This window comes from Panthera onca, chromosome A1 (assembly GCF_046562875.1).
Source record: "Panthera onca isolate mPanOnc1 chromosome A1, mPanOnc1 haplotype 2, whole genome shotgun sequence".
NCBI classification, from domain to species: Eukaryota; Metazoa; Chordata; class Mammalia; order Carnivora; family Felidae; genus Panthera; species Panthera onca.
This window is the reverse complement of record NC_138339.1, coordinates 125,678,540-125,697,878: the sequence shown is the minus strand read 5'-3', so window position 1 is coordinate 125,697,878 and position 19,339 is coordinate 125,678,540. Positions and strand designations below refer to the sequence as shown.

The 19,339-nt window shown below is 45.1% G+C and overlaps 1 protein-coding gene and 1 long non-coding RNA gene across 2 annotated transcripts in view; one reads left to right on the top strand and one right to left on the bottom strand.

Annotated features, from left to right (window-relative positions):
• Window positions 1–19,339, bottom strand: part of SPOCK1 (SPARC (osteonectin), cwcv and kazal like domains proteoglycan 1) — a 517,390-nt gene that overhangs the window by 225,329 nt on the left and 272,722 nt on the right. The gene's annotated exons all lie outside the window — the stretch shown is intronic.
• On the top strand, window positions 9,373–12,975 carry LOC132681509 (uncharacterized). Its single transcript, XR_009611081.3, has 2 exons — window positions 9,373–9,456; window positions 12,761–12,975. It is a non-coding gene; the product is annotated as an uncharacterized LOC132681509 (long non-coding RNA).

Here is a 19,339-nt window from a genome sequence, read left to right as displayed (position 1 = left end):
TGTTGACAGGAAGGGCATGCTGCTTGGCATGGAGGAAGTATGCAATACGCTGTAGCAAACATAATGATGATGATGTAATTTTATCCTCTCGAACAATAATCCTTTCACGATTAATTTTCTTCAATGCAACCACTATATCCTGAACATACTCCGGGCCATGCACTGCGTGGACTCAGCAATGAGGAGCAGGCAGCAGGCTCTGTCATCAACCTTGGACTCAATGGCTTGCATGGTGCCTCATTAACAATCTCATCTTGGTCACATAAGGACACCATGCGGTTACCTGTTTGATCTATGACTGACAACAAAGCCCTGGGCCAGGAGCAAGGAGTCTTAGCCCTTTGGACTGCATTTCCAGCACTTCCTAAACTCTTATCTTGTGTGTTGCCAGATTTGCTTCCCCAGCATCCGAGATTCCTTGCAGTGGACAAAGTCAGAGGCTTCGCCTCTTGCACACGGGTAACAGTTCCAGGTGGTGGTTGGACCAAGGATTCTACACTGTCTATTGAAGGAAGAAAAGGGGAGGGGAGGGAGGTATCCACAGCCCAGGGCTCTGCCTCTGGCCTTCCAGACACTAGATGCTGCCATCTGGGAGGTGAGCGCTGAGATGGGTCAAGGAGAGGTCAGGCAATGAACCCTGGTTTCAGTGCACTGCAGCAGCCTCTGCCCCTCACAGGGGTCCTCTCAGGAAGGCAAGAGCCAGCTAACGCAACAGCTAGACAGCATAAAAGGTGCTAGTCGGAGTCACAAAGTCATGGGTTTCATTCTTGATGAGGGAAGAGGCGCAAAGTCCAAAATCACAAGCATTGTTGTCAGAATGATAACTTGTTAGGGCCTATTTGTTTTATTATTATTATTTTTTTAATTTAAATCCAAGTCACTTAACATATAATGTAATAATGATTTCAGGGATAGAATTTAGTTGATTCATCACTTCCATATAACACCCAGTGCTCATCCCAACAAATACTCCTTAATGCCCCTCACCCCTCTAGCCCATCTCCCCACCCAACACCCCACCAGCAACCTTGAGTTTGTTCTCTGTATTTAAAAGTCTCTTATGGTTTGCCTCCCTCTTTGTTTTTTTCTTATTTTTCTTTCCCTTCCCTTATTTCATCTCAAATTCCACATATGAGTGAAATCATATGTCAATGATTTCAATAACCAATGCTATAAACATTGGGGTGCATGTGTCCCTTCAAATCAGCACTCCTGTATCCTTTGGATAAATACCTAGTAGTGTAATTGCTGGGTCGTAGGGTCGTTCTATCTTTAATATTTTGAAGAGACTTCATATTGTTCCCCAGATTGGCTGCACCAGTTTGCATTCCCACCAGCAGTGCGAAAGGGTTCCTCTTTCTCTGCATCCTCGCCAACATCTCTCATTTCCTGAGTTGTTAATTTTTAGCCATTGTGACAGGTGTGAGGGCAGGAACTCATCGTGGTTTTGATTTGTATTTCCCTGATGATGAGTGATGTTGAGCATGTTTTCATGTGTCTGTTTGCCATCCGGATGTCTTCTTTGGAAAAGTGTCTATTCATGTCTTTTGCCCATTTCTTCACTAAATTATTTCTTTTTTGGGTATTGAGTTTGATCATTTCTTTACAGATTTTGTATACTAACCCTTTATCTGATTTCTCGTTTGCAAATGTCTTCTCCTATTCTGTCAGCTGCCTTTCAGTTTTGCTGACCGTTTCCTTCCCTGTGCAGAAGATTTTTACCTTCTTTAAAAAATTTTTGTAGCATTTATTCAATTTTGAAAGACAAGGAGAAACAGAGCATGAGCAGAGGTGGGGCAGAGAGAGAGGGAGACATAGGATCCCAAGCAGGCTCCAGACTCCAAGCTGTCAGCACAGAGCCTGACATGGGGCTTGAACTCACAGACTTAGAGATCATGACCTGATCTGAAGTTGGACACTTAACCAACTGAGCCACCCAGGTGCCCCAGATTTTTATCTTGATGAGATCCCAATAGTTCATTTAGCACCTGCTATTTGGACCACATGTGTTAATTATGACTGTCCCCATTTTACTCAGAGGATGGTGAGGCTTAGCCAGGATGGGTAACATGAGGACACACAACAAGTTGCAGACACAGGCTTCACACATAGGCGGCCTCAGAGATTCTCCGCACGACTACAGTGACACTGGCTATACCAAGGGTTTGTATTCATAGACTATGAGCTACACTCTGCATGAAGCAATTACATTCTCTCATTTAATCTCCACCAAACCTCTATCAAGTAGGTGCTATTTCTAATTTTGCCTAAGAGGAAACTAATGTGCAAGTCATGTCATACAAGTGGCTGGCAAGGCTAGGGTCTGACTCTGAGTTCCCAGGCACCATGCAATAGAGAGGACCAGATTAGGAAGTGAGCAAACTTGGTTCAAGTCCCACCTTCACCTGTCTTGGACAACGTGCTCTCAGCTAAGTCAGTAACACTGAGGGGTCCCTGGTTCCCCATCTGTGACATGGGGCAACTGGGCCTGCTTCCTGGAGTTAGAGCAAGGCTCCAATAGAAGGGTGCGACATACATCTGAAGGGGGGGATGTTTACTGCAATGATGGTGACCTCTCTCTCCATCTGGGGTGTTTCTGGATGCAACAGGGTCAGACCAAACCTTGTTTTGGTGCTATCATTTTAACTTCCCCTATTCTCAAAGCAATAACAGTATCAACAGGATATTGGGGGTAAGCGGGAAGCCACATGTTTAATATACTCACTCATGGCAGCATTCATTTTATACCAACACTTAGGAGACTCAGACCAGGAAGACTGTTTGCTACCAAAGCTCTTTTGTAAAAGCAAGGGCCTTTGTCACCATATGCACATATTCCCCAGTACTTAGCAAATCACCTAGCCCAGGGTCAACTGTATATAATAGGAACACAAGTATTTCTAAATGAGAGTAAATAGTTAAAAAATTACTATCATTTAGTGCTATGAACCAGGCATTGTGTTATCCTCACCTCTTACAACTATGAAAGAAAGATCAGTTTTACTCCTATTTTACAAGTGAGAAAATGGAAGCTCAGAGAGGAGAAGATGGCCAAGGTCCCAGAGCTGGTAACTGGTAGAGCCCGAATTCCAACTCAAGTCTGTGCGAATGTAACCCAAGGCTCCTCCACAACACTGCCATCCAAATACGGTCAGAAACACTCAGTCTGCAGAAACTTAGGTCACTTCTAGAAGAGTGAACATGCCCTCACAGGGACACTGGGTTCATGATTCATTCAGAATGAATTAATTTCCTCAGAGTCTAGCATACTTTATGCACATCTTGCACTCAACAACAACAAAAAGTTCAATGACTGACTGAATAAGTGTTTACTGATAGCTGTGGTCTACAAGGGCACACCAATTCGGACAAATAATAAGACAAAGGCATAAAATGGTAAACAAAAACAATGCCTCCACACCAAGTGCCAGATTCAGGATACCAATGATGAGGTCTAATGGGGATGGAAGGAGAGATTACTGGGGCCTCAGGAGGTCAGAAGACTGAACTCGAGCTGAATTTTTTAAGGAAGGTAGTTTCTGATTAAGAGATGATATGAAGCAGAATTTACAGCACATTAAATCATGATCATTTTGTTGTAGAAATATTCCATTCCTAGGCAAATATATACTTTAATTAGCAAGTTCCACTCCCAATTAAAAAAACTCAATGTTTCCATTCCAAGGGAAAAATAATATTTGCTCGTTAATTAGGTGTGGACCAAAGGAATAGCATGTACTAAGGAAGCATCAACAAACAATGACCCTTGCAAATGAAAGATACTGGATAAATATGGCCTGGGATGGACAGGTGCAAGGTCTACTATTTCAATGGGAGAAAACATCTTTGAACATTCACTAAGTGTCAAGAACCAAGCTTTTCATAGGACCCATCTAGGACCCTTGAGGTAGCGGTTTTTACCTCTATAGAGAACAAGTAAATCTCTTCAAACTTAATGTCAAGAATCTGCTTTCCACCTAGATAAAGAAGCAAAATGTCTTCTCTAAGCAGCCTCATCCCCTGGGTGAACTCACCCTCCACCAAGGTCTGGTCTTCTGCCCAGTCAAGGGACCATGCTCTGTAGGCCCCTGAGATCCAACTTCCTCCACTCACCTGGAGAGGACTCACATCAAGCAAGCTCTCAGGGACACGATTAAAAGCCAAAGCACTACGAGAGCTTGTGTATAGTGGATGCTGAAGCATTCCTCCCTAGAATGTAGATTTAGTGGGTGGTCATTTAACATTATTTTCATACCAAGAAAAACACTGATATATATTAAGAAAAAGATTTCAAAATGTGTATGAATTTTTTAAAGATGAAACCTGGGACTTCAAAGAGATTTAAGATTTGTGGAAGACTGCTTCAGGCCACACCCCAGCAATATGGCTCATGTTTCTCCACCATGGGGCATTGATGGGAGAAAGTTCTCTAAGGCTCCAGCTAGTAAAACATTGCAGATACAGAAGCCGCAAACAATCTCTGGGACAACTGCACATTTCCGATCTGGCCCTTGAATGTTCATTTGTAATTGCATCATCTCCAGACACTAGGCGAGTTACAAGTTTTGGAAACACAAAACTACCTAGTCTAGAGATAAAGAAATTGAGATTTAAAGAGCTCAGCATCTTATCCAAGTCAAAAAGTGGCAGAGCAGGGGCCCAGTCAAGGCTCAAATTCAAAATACAACCCCTCTCCTACAGGAGCACACAATTCAGGGGGCACACTGAAGTGTACAATGAGAAGATGGCTCATTGCAAAATGCTCTCCAGTAAATGAGTGAGCGGTGATGGCATGATGATCCAAGGCATGGCAGAGATGGGGCACCCAGGTGGTAGACCCTAAACAAGAGGAAGGACTCAGATGGGTGAGGAGAATGGGAAATGAATCTGGCAGGTGAAGACTACCTCGGACCAAGTCTGGTCACCAGGTGTGACTTTCATTCACTACAGCATAAGGCAGGGAGGATCTGAAATCTCCCACCCCGCATGCAAATCCTGACGCCATCACTAACTAGCCAGCCCTTCACACAACTGATTCTCTCTGGCCTCAGGGTTCTCAGCTCTCAAAAGCAGACCCCAACTGACACTACTTCACAAGGATCTCCAGATAATCAGATGAGATATGTATACATGGCCCAACATGAGCCATTAGGGCTCACTCAATCAGACACTCAAATATAGATTAAAACCTTGCTCTAGGACAGCACAACACCAGTGATGGGGAATAAAGTATTGCACAATACAGCATTATTTCCTTTAAAGACTGTGCAATACATTAGTAAAAGAAAAGAGCAAGGAGTACAGAAGACCATATCCCAGGCCACTTCTGCCTGGAGGGGTCAGGGGTCAAGGATGGGGAGGTTCTGAAGCCATCTCTGGGGAAGCCTTCAAAATGATGACATTTGGATTGTCTTTCCAAATAAAGAGGAAACCATAAGGAAAGGGGAGGTGGGCAGGCACTCCAGGAGGAGAGGAGGCTCGGGCAATGGCCTGAGGAGTGCGCTCAGTAGGGCTGTGCTGGAATGCAGGACAGTTGCAGGGGGGTGAGGAGGCCATAGGGGCCAAGGTTTAATCAAAGGCATGTTTTGAAAATAAGCATCAGACTTTCAACAATAGCCAAATTCTGGAAAGAGCCTAAATGTCCATCAACTGATGAATGGATAAAGAAATTGTGCTTTATATACACAATGGAGTACTACATGGCAATGAGAAAGAATGAAATAGGGCCTTTTGTAGCAACGTGGATGGAATTGGAGAGTGTAATGCTAAGTGAAATAAGTCATATACAGAAAGACAGATACCTTATGTTTTCATCTTATGTGGATCCTGAGAAGCCCAACAGAAGACCATGGGGGAGGGGAAGAAAAAAAAAGAGGTTAGAGAGGGAGGGAGCCAAAACATAAGAGACTCTCAAAAACTGAGAACTGAGGGTTGATGGGGGTAGGAGGGAGGGGAAAGTGGGTGATGGGCACTGAGGAGGGCACCTGTTGGGATGAGCACTGGGTGTTGTATGGAAACCAATTTGACAAAATTTCATATTTAAAACAAACAAACAAATAAATAAATAAATCCTATTGAGATTCAAGGTAAAGTTTGAAACAACAACAACAACAAAAGAAAAAAGAACAAAGAAAATAAGCATCAGGCAGGAATATGCAGGCTTGAGGGCAGGGAGAGGGAGTCTGGACAGAGGGAGGTGAGATTTTGAAGGCCTCATTCTGCATGGATAAGACATGGAGCAGAGACAAGGCTGGGAAGGGAGAAGTGACAGGAAGCCTGTGGGAAGCCACAGGGAATCAAGATAAACTGACAAAGAAAATAAAACTCAGTTGACTGAAGCATTTCTTTCCGGTACTAGAGGCTCTTCTCAAACATAATGAATAAATAAATATGCTTCCAATGATTACAAAGCAGCACTTGGCTTCCTTTCAAATCACTCCCCAGAGCCAGTCTCTGTAAGAGCCCCAAGTGAGCGTGCATCCCACTGAGTGGCACCTCCTCTTGTGGTAGAAGCCCCTCAGCTGGGCAGCTAGAAGCACACGGGAGAGACACAGAGATCCAGGACATGCTAGAATTTCAGGACAGAACCTAGCTTGCCCTCACCTCACCCAGTGACCTTGGACAACACCCTCTCCCACCCAGGCCTAAGGTTTACAGATGCTCCCACCTGTAAAACATGGCATCTAGCTCACAACTTCATGACTGTAACAATGGGATTTCCTTCCAGGTTTGGGCCATCATGAACCTCTGGACTGTTCTGATGTCCTCATTCACAACAGTGATGTGGGCAAATCCTCTGTGGTTCAGAAACAAGGGCTGACCACCAGGTAGAAACCACCTGTTACTGCAGAAAGTACTGTCCATAATTCTTATATTAGTAAGAAGAGCTCAACCACAGTTTCACTGATCGCCTACTACACAAAGTAGTGAAGACATGTGACTCAGTCCTCATAACATGCATCTGAAGTAGGGACTATAGCATTCCCTTAATTGGCTAGTCTAAGGTGTCAGAGCTAACCAGTGGGGGGGCTGCAACAGAAATCAGACGGAACGGTCCAACCCCACTCCTACTGTCGATGTTGCCCCATTGCACATGTCCTGTCCTATGGCTTCCATGTTCCTAGACATGGGGAGAACATCAGCAAAAGGGGCTTTGACAATACCTTCCTGAGGGATGCCACCACTGGCCCTTTCCTTACCTATAGCAGACATGGCTAATCAATCACAGAATCCTTCCCCAATGATTTGTGATCGCAGATCCATTTCTAACTAGTCAGAGTTCAAGATGAAACCTGATCCCTTGTCTTCATCTTCAGCTTCGTGTGAAATGGAAGCCTGTCAGGGACATGTGATTTGTTTGAGGTAACACAGCTTGTTAGTGAGAAATGGAACATAAATCTTGGTCTCTCAACCCCCTAGTCGAGCAAGCTGATGGTGAGATCTCCCTGCGCAAAGGACAGGGTCTTTTCTAATGGACCAGAGACCAACAGTAGAACGGTTTTACCTAAAATGACCACACCATCAAGTTCCAGGAGGAGAAGGTCCCATGTCCAGCCCTCACCTGTGGTTCTTGGGTGCTACAAGTCCTCCACCCAAGGGCCCTCTACACAGCAGCATTTCTGCTTTGTTGTGATTAAAATGAGTAATGTGCAAAGCTGAGAAATTAGTGGTGTTTTTCAAGCTAACAAATATTTGAACTGTGAATCCCAGAAAAGTCATGAATTAAACAAAAGAACAATAACACCACTCACTTAATTCCTTCTGGAGAGACTCAAAATTTCTTCAAGACTTGCAGGGAAAACTAACAAGTTATGTGACTCAGCTACATCAGAAAGAAGGGCCACCCGTCTCAGTCCCGGAGAAGCAAGCTCTCAGGATGGAGTCCTAGAGGGGCCAGCCAGACTCTTTCCCGACCCCTGATGCACACAGGACAGATGGCCCCAGACCTGCCCAGGAGGTGCTCCTCATCTGACACCACATCAGAAGAAGGGACGGGGGAGCCCAGATAGCACCACCAAAAGTCAGGAACGGGACACCAGCCGTCAGGTGCCTGGGCAGGGGTAAGCATGGGGAGAGGAGAGAGGATGATCAACAAGGGAGAAAGCAGCAACCAGGCCTCCTTCGAGGGGTCGGGGGCAGAAATGGGGCAGTCATAAAATGCAGGGTTGTCTCCACGGCACCTTCTTTATGCAACCCCTGGGTGGGTGGGGTGTACCTTAAAGAGGCACATCAGAAAAAACCTGGTTGATACAAAGCTCTCTTCCCCTCAAGCTCACCTGGAGTCTCTCCAAATAGATGACTACTAACAAATTTGCACCCAGGAAATGCTATCATCGCCCCATCAATTTGTCCAGTGGCCTGTTTACATAAATACACTGTGTTCTTTGTGTGAACAGGAATAATGATGCTAAGATTATAAAAATCAGTCATCCAAAATTATTTGCAGAGTGGTAAGCAAGCAGCGTTCTGGCAATGGAAGTCTCAAAGGTCCTTTCATTAAATATTAACTCTTACTTGTGAGAGGTAGAGCTGATTGGGGGCAGCAGGGACTGGAAAATGTGAGAGGATCCCCAAACTTGACAGGGCCAGCCCCAGGGAGAGTCATGTAGCTCCAGAGCTAGGCCGGGCCTAATGAGCCAGGAATTGGCATTTCTGCAAATATGTTCCTTTCTAAAAGGAGAACTCATTATTCTAGAAATTGCATTTCTGAATTCATGAAGGTAAAATTACACCAATTAAGAATCATGCCTTTTCTTCTCCAAATAAATAGAAGCTCAAAATACTGCCAAACAAAATCCTGGGTCAAATTCCATGAAAAAATATATCTTATTACCAGAAACACACACAGATGTGAAAAAACAATAACTGCTACCACGCCTTTACTTAACATTCTATCCCTGATCATGATCAAATATCATTTATCCATTCACTCTTTCATACATTAGTTCGTTCGTTCCATTCATTCATTCATTCATTCATTCATTCAACAAATGTCTGTCAAACAGAGGGCCCTGTGGTAAGGGTTAAGGAAGCCAAGGTCCCAGCCCTGGATGAACTCCCAGTCTACTGATGATACCTTCACATGTTAGTATCTTTTGGGGAGAAAAAGGAAGAGGGGTAAAAAGAGCAGTAAAGAACAAGATCAGATGACCTCAAAGCCACGACCTATATATCCCACACCAACAGCTCCTTATTCTCCAAAAGCACTATTATGTTACGTTCTGCAGAAAAAGAAAATGCCTTGCCCATCTTTTGTCTATGGGCACAAAAGTGACTCTTGCACTCGAGCTGCCCTGCCTGGTGGGCGTGTCCCTGGATACATCATAAGTCACTCTCTGTGACATATGTCTGCACATTTATTGAATGGATCATCATTTTCTGGGGATTACCATGTGCCAGGCACTACACTCTGCATGGATGAGCATCCCTTAATCCTCAAGGAACCCTATGAAGCTGGTACGATTTTTGCAGTCAAATGCTCTATCCCACTTAGGGGTATGATTTTTAATCCTATTTCACAGATGAGCAAACTAAGCCACAAAGGATAAACTGGTGTCCAAGGTCAGAGAGGGCCGACACCTAAATCCAGGCTCCTCCGCATGGTGATCCCCACTGCCTCCTGCTGTAATTGCTGGCCTTACGTTACAGTCTCCACTCTAAACTGTGAGGACACTGAAGGTCAGGACTGAGTCAGGTTCATCGCCACCTCCCCGGCACCTTGCAGAGGGACCACCACACAGAAGGCACTAAGCGAATGGTCACGGAGTGGATAATAAGGATGCAAGTAACAGAACAAGCCAGTAGGTGAATGTTGCCCGACTCCATGCTGAATCCTCAGCTGGGTCACAGAGTAGAAAATAGCAACATCCAAATGAAATTCAAACAAAAAAGTCTCCCAAGTTTGCTTATTATGAAGATGTCTGCTTTATTATCCATGCTTTTAAAGCATTTTTGCAACTGTTCTCTTTTTAAAAGATGTTTCTTTTGAGAGAAAGAATGCATGTGCAAGGGCACATGTGTGCGAGTGGTGGCGGGGGGGGTGGGTGGGGGGCGGGGAGGGAGAGAGAATCCCAAGCAGGCTCTGGGCTGTCAGTGCAGATCCCGACCCAAGGCTTGATCTCACAAATCATGAGATCGTGTCTTGAGCCAAAATCAAGAGTCGGATGCTTAACTGACTGAGCCACCCAGGCACCCCACAAGTGTTCTCTTTTAAAATGACTCACTTAAATTAATACCCGGCTAGAGTAAAACAACAGCCATAGCAACATGGCTGGCAAAAACACATCTGCCCGGATGGGTATGCCTCACTTTAAGAAAAACCGGGATAGAAATCCCATACATCTATGTAGAAATATATGCAGGGAAAGGCACTCGAATTATAAAAAGGATTCACCATACATTCCCTGCAAATAGCCTGTTGCCTTGGAAATTTTGGTTTTAAATGTCTAATTTCAACACTTTCCAAAAAAGAAATCTTTTTAACTGCTATCCATCATGAGGAAAATGACCCGTCGGTTTCAGTTACTAAGAAGCATACGTGGTTTCATGTTATAAGCGTCTAGGCCAATATGTGAAATTTATAGGTACATCTGGCTGCGACTACATTCCAGAAGATGTAACCCCACTAACCCCACTAACTGAGGACCATTACACATGACACACTTAGGTCTCATTTCAGGGAATCTACCTCAACAGAGCAAACAAAAAAATTCAAAGCCTTTCCACTTTCAGTCAATGGCTCAGATAAGAATAGATCCCCATTTTAGGAACTTATCTTTATTATTATAGCCACGAGGGTCAGACCAGCAGAACCATTCATTATGATATTTTCTCAGACTATAATTAAATTCATCTTATTGACATGAATATTCATACTCCTGCATAATTGTTGGTATAAAAGTAAGCATGAATGTCAGTCTTCTCTCCCAAGGAAATTAGCATCTGAAACATTTCTATGGAGGAACAAAGCTACCTAAAATGATGAATGAATGCTTTCCTTTCTGGGAATACAGGAACTAACGGGCAATTATTCCTCCTGAGGCATCTCAAGGAACGTGTCATTCACCCCTGCCCAAGGCTTCAGGCATGGGGTCTGTCTCTGTCTGCTGGGCGAGCCTTGGACTGCAGGCTGAGAGGGTCTTCCTGGTCTCTGGCATCTGAAAGGCCACACAATTGTCTTGCTTCTGTTACTATTCCAATCACACAGGACACCATGAAGCCTGAAGTTTGCTTGTTTTATTTAACACAAGAGGGACTGCTGGCCTTTTACCCTGCCATATGTACAGGCTACTGGGAAGATGGGAGGAGAGGCTGCAGACTATCGAGTTATTTGAAAACATGCAAGGAAATCCGGGCATTCTGAGAAGATTTGTTGAAATGCCTCTGTTTGGTTCCTGCCCCTGCTTCAAGGGTGTATGTGGAAAACTGCTGACGGGTAAGGCCACCACCACAGCTGCACAAAATACTGCCAGGAGGCTCTGTGACCAAACAGGTCAGTGTCAGTACCACAGCTTAAGTGGGAACAGAGCTACTGCTAGGAGCTGGTAAGACCACTTAGCATGTGCACTGGCTTTCTGCTTATGTACTGATCGGCAGGGAGAATAGTCCACAGGTTTAAATAAGACCCTCTATTAAAGCAGTGCCTCCACTGGGTAATCACAGACTCTTAAGAATGAAGACTTGATACAACTGAGGGAAGGACTCCCTTCACCCACCTTTCGCTGGCTTAGCCAAACATTCCTTTGGCAACGGGGAAAAGAAGGGTGGAATTTTAGAAGGGGATACTCAGAAACTGTTACTAAGTACCTGCTCTGCTCCAGGACTCCTGTTGGCTTAGGGCCAGAGTGTGCATTCTCAGAAGGGGCAACACTTCTCTTCCAAGGGGTAAAGTGATTTTTGAGGGATAAAAAACGTCTTACTCTTGTTAGGTATAAATCTCAACTATACACATAGGACATAGATACATGGTATATTTGTGGTATTGAAATTCCAGGGAGGGAGGAAATTAGCAGACAAGAGTCTAGAAAGTCTCCTCAGGAGAGTGAAAATGGAAAAACTATGGAGAAACACTGGTATAGACTAAGGAACAGGCAAAAATTCTTAGCTTCATGGCGCTAACATTCTACTTGTAGAAGACAGATGACAAATAATACGTATAACATATGCTTTATTAAGTGTAAGTGTTACGGAGAAAAATGAAGCAGGGACAGGAAGTCAAGTCTAGCCAGGAAGGGACAGAGGATAGAAACCGGAGAAAATGACCATTTCCATTAATTAATTTCTCAATTTTCCTCCCAATCATGGCTGCTAATAAGATTTGTGACTTCAATATGAGAAAAAAAAAAGAAATTTTGATGGCAAATTAAAAAAGCAGCCCCCATAACCAAGGGTAGCCCATTACAGAGTACATAATGTGCTATAATACAGAGATTAAAAAAGTAAAAAGTGTGATGATCAAACAAGAGATTTCTATATTGTACGGGTGAAGGAAGGGGCTGTTCCTAAACATTGAAAAACAGCACGAAATTCTTAATGACATCATTTTTAAACACCACCTTTGATGACATATTTCCAGCAATTCACACGTGTCCTTTAATTTTCTTTTTCCTCACAACTGAACACCCAGTTGACTGTTTTAATTCCAATGTCCATCCATTTGAGACTAATGATTGGCCATTTAGGGCATGCTTAATGATTCCTGATGTTATCTCCACATTTCTGACACCTAAACTTCAACACCATTATTCTCATTTTATCACAGGTGTTTATGAAATAATGAGCAAGAAAAAATGCACTACAAGTTCAAAGAAAGGCTCTAACATTCAAGTTGTACCAGCAAAGGTGATGATCCAAAAACATGAACTCTCAGAGTTCATGGCAGGCCCCCTCCCCGCCAGAGCTCAGAACGCCTGTCTACCAGGGAACATCTGAAGAGTGATATAAGACTAGTCAACATAAGTACATCCATGGACATCATTTCATAATGTACTATATCACTTTGTTTATGCAAAAGTTGAATCTCAAGAAGTCTGAACTACCTTCAGGTAATACACCCACTGGATAGTAAAGCTTCCAGAGTCACTTCATGAAGTTTACTCCAGAAGGAATTTCCCCCACTAACTAATAATGCCACAAAGTTTCCAACTTCCTATAACACTCCAACATCTTTCCAGATGCTAAACAAAGTTATTCTCCAAGGGAGCAACTGATGATTTGAAAGGAAGAACAGTACAGCTCAGCAATGTTTGTAGGCTAAATTCAGCCTCCCAGTAGCTTTGCCACATCTTTTCTATGGGGAAATTAACAAGAAAAGCTCTCGGCTTAATATATTATTGGAACTTGGCTACAAGCTAATTGGGGAAGAGAAATCATAGGGAAATGCAGCCAGCTGCTGGATGTCTCCAACACAAATCTGGAAAATGGTGAGACACTAAGTGGACAGAGGATGGCTTAACATATAGGCAGGGTATAAGAGTACATGTGATTTACTATGTATTTAGCTACATTTTTCCCTCAGAGTAAGTGACACGCTTTCAAAGCACAGAATGCAAAATTGTGGCCCATGAGGAGGAACTAGCCAAATAGAAATCCTTAAAGAATTTTAGCTGGGAAAAGAAGCTTGTGTAAAAATCAAAAGGCCAGTTCATACCTGAGTCCCAAGGCACCCATCTACCTACAGACTTGAGAGCCAGCAAGAAACTTGAAAAGACATCACCGATCACCCTAAAAGCAGCAAGCTGAGGTTCAGAAATTATCTCTGCTAAGCCTGATAAAAGAGTTATCTCACACATATGCCTTCATGTGAGTCTTCTAAATCTCAGCCCAGGTTTCTCCCCCACTCGCCCTTCAATACCATAAAATCATTACTGCTGCCTATTTATAACGAGATGAAAGTCCACAGAGAAACGTACAGGAAGCCCACGAGACCCCTGTCCCCTCCCACAGGGCCGCCACAACCTGGGAAGACAATTAACCAGCTCACCCCTGCAGTTTTTAATGGCCCCAATCATAGGAGACCAGGAAAGCAGACCCAGCCCGATTTAACAGGCACTTTCTCACACGTGGTGCATTTCAAGTGTAAAACAGTTCACTTCATTTTCTTGGTTCCTGTTTGTGCTTCTAAAAGTATTCTTGGAGAGATTAAGGACCATTCTCCACCAAGAGCATGAAAGCTCTTCATGCTCAAACCCTTTGCAGGGCTCTATGCCGCAACGTCTCAACTAAGCCAGCCCAAGAGCTAGAAGCAGCAAACACAGGTGTTGCTGAAAGTGCCCCTCCCCCTCTCACCAGCACCACCAAGGGCTGGTGTGCAAACAGAGCGGGAGGATGTGCAGACACATGCTTATTCAGACGCAGTGAAGACGTGTGCTCAGGTTCCATCTTGACCAAGTTACTTGCTATAAGCCTCACTGTGACTCCCTATGAAATGGGGATAGGAAAAGTACCCGACAGAGGTGATGGTGAGAATGAGACGTGCACAAGGCTGGGCAGCGTGATGGCACACAGAACCTGCTCAATAGTCGTTAGCTGTCAGCATCCATATCACAAACAGGTACTAAGAGATACTGAAGAACTCCCAGGCCTTACTCAGCCCCCATCCAGGGGCTCCCTATGCTTACGTCCCTGCACAGAACTTTCTCTGAAAGGTTCAGACACGTGCGCCCGGGCCCAAACACAAACTTGATCGTCCACTCGCTTGCATGCGAAGGCATGGAGCATACAAGCACACGGCATATGTGTGGGCTGTAGCAGGGGTTCCCAGCTTGACTGTGCACTGGCGTCACCTGGAAAGCTCCTGAAAATGCAGGTTTCTGGGCCCCATCCTCAGCAATGCTGCCTCGGTACGTCTGAGTTGGGACTCAAGAATTTGCATGTCTGATGCACCAATCCAAAGACCACATTTGGAGAACAGCATGCCAAAGGAATGAGAAATAAGAGACAAGAATGGAAATAGGGGTAAATGAAAACGAAAGCCACCTGTGAAAAGCTCAGACCCAAAGGGAGTCTAGAGCCCTTGATGGAACCAGGGGCCGGCCCCCAAGTGAGTAGCAAGAATGACTGCAGGCAGGGGTCCTCCCACTGTGGAGGAAGCCATGCAGCACTGACCCAAGGCCACAACCCAACAGGGCCATCCAGAGGGGTGGGCATCTGACAATGAGACCACTGGTGGGACGTACACCATCCCGCTCAGTCACTGTGAATGCAATGCTGCAGCCGAAAGCCTGCTCACAGGGAGACTGACGGGCATATTTCATGCTAATTCTTCTGGAGTGGGGAAGCTTTTATTCTCCTCATGTCAAGAAGAAAATGATGGCAGACATTTCCGGTAGAAATGCCACCGCATTCTTTATAATGTCATTCAGCTGCTGCAGAATTAAACTACTGACCAAATGAATCTGTTTACCGAACAAACTGTGGCTTGATCTTCTTGCCCTGAGGGCTTAAGTGTCATGCTGCCCAGGCATCCACATTTATTCTAAGGGATGTCAGACCATGAAACACCATATACACAGGCGGGACCTTTAATGCTATGGGAGGAAGCCAACGCCAAGGGTTGTCACCTACTCCAGCATGCTCGCCCTTTCTAGGGCTCCCCATTTCCCTCAGGGTTATGTCTGTTCAAAGCTGATAGTACGGTGCATGACTCCTTATTTCCATAGCTTCACAGGTCCTTGGCTTGCATTCCCTGAGCACAGGCACCTGCACCCAAGGGCTCAGGACTCCTTTATCTCTGGGCCTTTGCTCGAGCCATTCCCTCTGCCTGGAACACTGTCTTCTCCTGCCTCCTCCATATGCTTAACTCCCATCCATCTTTCTACTATCAGGTTAAAGATCACCACGGTGTGCCCAAACAGTATCTGCTATGGATTGAATTGTGTCCCCATCCTGAAAAAAAAAAAAAAAAAGAAAAAAGAAAAAAACCACCTCCTACGTTGAAGCCCTAACTGCCAATATGGGAGCATGTGGAGGTGGGGCCTTGGGAGGTAATGAGGATTATTAGATGAGGCCACGAGGGTGGAGCCCCCTAGTGGGATCAGTGCCCTTATAAGAAGGGGAAGAGCCAAGTCTCTGCCATGTGAGGCCAGCAAGAAGGAGGCCACCTGCAGGCCAGGAGGAGACCTCTCACCAGAAATCCAATCTGCAGTCATCCTGGTCTCAGACATCCAGCCTCCAACACTGTGAAACCGAAGTGTCTGTTGTCTACGGTATTTTGTTACAGCAGCCTGAGCTGACTAATGTAGTGCTCCGCTAGCTCCCATTCACAGCATTCATGGTTTTGAGAAGAGTATGTATCCAGATCATAAGGTCTGTGAGGCCAAGAGACATTCACTGACCAGAGTATCTGGAGAACATAGTAAAGCTGTGAAATAGGTGTAGTTAAGTGCTGAGCAAACATTTACAAATGAGTGCATAAATGAACGAATGAATGAATGAACGAACGAACGAATGAACGAACCAAGAAGCAAGTGAACGAATAGTGAGCAACTGCCTGCCTCTTTCAGGTCCTCCCTTGATCCATCTGCAAAATGAGGCATTCTGACGGAGGACTTTTCACAAAATTTGCAATCGGGGACACAGCAGGGACTCCAGAACAGCTGCAAAGCATGAAGCTCAGAGCGTGTGGGGAATCAGAAGAACCTGCTCCAGGCCACTTCTGGGCTCTGGTAGCTACTCAGCTTTGAAGGCAGTGCTGGACTCTGAAAGCAGAGCCCTCAAAGCGGGGACCCCGCCAACCTGGGCTTCCAAGGAAGAGTTTCAAAAACGCTTGTAGAAACAAGGGCTAGGCTAACCTTAGAAATTCTGCTCTAATCAGTTACATGTACTAGATTCCAGGTGAAATTTCATTTGACAGAAAAATAGATTTTACTGCTTGCCAAAAAGATGAAATGCAATCTGAAACTCATGGTTATTTTCTAAAGCTTCAGTCCTACTCAGTCCCAGTGGCCTTGTCTCTGCAGAAGAACTTTCCAAGGAGAGCAAATTGAATTGTTTGCTGTATTATGATTTACACCAGCTCATATCGTAGGGTCTTGAAATCCTAGTGACCCACTGGTTCTGGTATGATCAGAATAAAATAAGAGTCTTTGGACATTAGTCCTCTATGGCCCAACTCGGTGTCTGCTGTTAAGATGCACAGAGGAGCCCAAGGGCCTTCCATTTTGGTTTAAGGAACGAGTCAACCAGTAGGCCAGTGTCTGTACAGTCAGGGAACATAGGTCATGACCCGAACCCAGTGGCTCTCTTTGAAGAAAAGACCCATGTCTGCAGAACAGAGCCTCGGATTTTGCCAAGAGACCTGAGGGCAAGTTACCACAGGGCTCCTATGAGCAAAGCAACAGCCAACACTACCATTGTGTCTAGGTTACAGACCACGAGAACAGATTTGTGACATCAGAGCATGCGTCTCAGACCCTGCCATCCTCTAGGTCTTTGCTGTCCTCCTCCCTGAGGACTTCCGTGGGGAACAGGGGCTGCTGGGAGGCGGATACACCTATGAACAGAAACCACAAAACTCCGCCATCTGGGTATTTCCCCACCCGCCCCTGACACAGGACTGGTGCGAATCCCACACCCTGAACAGAACTGATGAAACCGAACGGCAATGATGAGCAAAGCCAGTCTGGTTCCATTTTCTCACTCTTCCCCCTTCGGTTCTCAGCAGAGAGAAATGGGACCTGCTTTCAGACCGCTGCCAGTTGACCCGAGAAACCCTGAATGACTCAAACAAGCACAGGGCCTCACAAATGGTACATGGCAGGTCAAAGTGCAAAGAAGGCTCTGGCCAACATCCATGACCCAGTTGGCTGCAGCAGCACACTCTCTGTAAACATGGCTCCCAAGCCCTCCCGTGAGACCTCTGACCTTACATGCCTCTTGGCACCTCTTGGCAAGACCCCATCCAGTAAGTGAAAGAAACACTAGTCATCTTGAGAATAGCACTTGCATGCTATTTAAGTCGAACTGTGGTACAAAAGTGCAAAGATTTTTAAAAAACATCACCTCTAGGAACATTTTAAATATGTTGTGCCGAGGGGCAGAAAGTTTATACAAATATTATATTTTCAGTTTAATTACTACATAGCAGCTCTTGCCCAGGTTATGGATTTACCTCAGAGCCACGTCTGCAATCACTCATAGGTCTCCATATACCAACTCACTGAGACTTAGCCTGGGTGATGGCATCAATCTCTCCAACAAGACGGGCTCATACACTGCAAATAAACGCAATGGGAGCCATCCAGGCAGCCCTACACCAGACTTTCTTCATTCGGATTGGGGGGACTCCTGATGAGGCTGGAGCTGCCCCTGGAGACGCACCTCATCCTCCCTAGACACAAAGGGAATCCTCGACTGACCTAGTCTAGGAAATAGCAGGAAACTGAAAGAACAAAAAAGAAAAATGCATGTATTTTGACCTCTCCTCCTAAAGTTAAGAGCAGTAAGCTACAGGAAGAACAAAGAAAGAAAAGAACAGATATCGATCTTTGGGAGAGTATGATTCAGGACACCTAAATGCCTGTGAAAGAAACTCGCCATGAACCAGCCAAGCGAAGGAATGCATCTTACTAGCTCATATCAGCAAACAGCTCAACGGGTGCCCAGTCTTGAGGATGACCAGGAGCAGGGACTGGTCTACCACTAGGTCATGAAAACGCAACCTCTGGTAGCTCCCAGGCCCCCGATGTCGCCAGAGTGAAGGAACAGAGTGCACGGGAAGATGACACTCTCATCTGAATCACAAGGTGACTAGAGGAAACAGGCACATCTCCTAGAAAGGCAGGTGGCTATTGTTTGGGCAGAAAAAATAAGCGATCTAGCACAGAGAGCTCAGATAAAGACACCGCAGGCTGAGAGCAACCTTGTCACTGCTACAGGGTGGCAGGCAATGAAGACCGCCTCTGGACCCTGAAGGAAAGACAGTCTGTGACTACCCAGTGTTCTGCTCCTGCAAAAGGACAGAAGCACATGCAATGGTCAGGACTGATCAAAGACAGGACCAGATCCTCCGGACCCTGAGCTCTCCCCTTCTTTCTTTATATGCAATTATCTATTGGCATCCTTCCAGTTACTATCTAAGAGCAGCTAAGAGCTGCTGAAGGCACGTAGGAAGCAAGTTTGGTGACGTCCCATGAGCAGCAAGCTTCTGAAATACTGTGCAAGAGCCTTTTCTCAAACCAACAGTGTCTCAGAAGAAAGGCCCAGTCAGAGAAAGATCTTCAAGGGGTTCTCCTTGGAAAGAAAAGGGTTGCCCCACAAAATGCAAAATGGACCATAGGATAAAACACCAAGAGTTTAAAACACACACACACACACACACACACAACAAACCTTTGCAGTC